The sequence below is a fragment of the Microtus ochrogaster genome, chromosome X, assembly GCF_000317375.1.
Source record: "Microtus ochrogaster isolate Prairie Vole_2 chromosome X, MicOch1.0, whole genome shotgun sequence".
Taxonomy (NCBI): Eukaryota; Metazoa; Chordata; class Mammalia; order Rodentia; family Cricetidae; genus Microtus; species Microtus ochrogaster.
The window spans coordinates 46,347,259-46,347,685 of record NC_022026.1 but is presented as its reverse complement, the minus strand read 5'-3'; the positions used below and the strand labels follow the sequence as shown (position 1 = coordinate 46,347,685).

The window sequence follows — 427 nt, the reverse complement described above, 5'->3', positions numbered from 1 at the left end:
GGATTAAAGGCGTGCACTACCACTGCCTGGCTGGCCTTGAACTCAAAGAGATCCACCTGCCTCTGCCTCCCAAGTGCTGGGATAAAAGGCGTGTGCCACCACTGCCTGGCCAAGTCACTTTGTATCAGACCAAATCTGCCGCTGTGGCAGTTTTTGTTGCAAAACCGCAGGTACTTGGAGCTTCTGCTAATCCAGGCAGTGGGGTTCCGCTGCAAACTTAGCCAAGGCAGGCAGAATGGGCCTGTGTGGTCGACTGTGTCTCAGACTCGGCACTGGGGCCCTAGTCACGAACTAAAAAACAGCACCCGGGAACTTGCTGTGTTAGCTAGCGGGCTACGCGCTTGAGTCGGGGGCCAAAATAGCCCAACATTGGACGCCAAAATGTAAGGGTGTAAACGAATGAAGACAGATTGTAAAAATATATATA

The 427-nt window shown here is 52.2% G+C and overlaps 1 pseudogene; it reads right to left on the bottom strand.

Annotated features, from left to right (window-relative positions):
* The window catches only part of LOC101995676, a 20,856-nt pseudogene that overhangs the window by 18,900 nt on the left and 1,529 nt on the right, over positions 1-427 (bottom strand).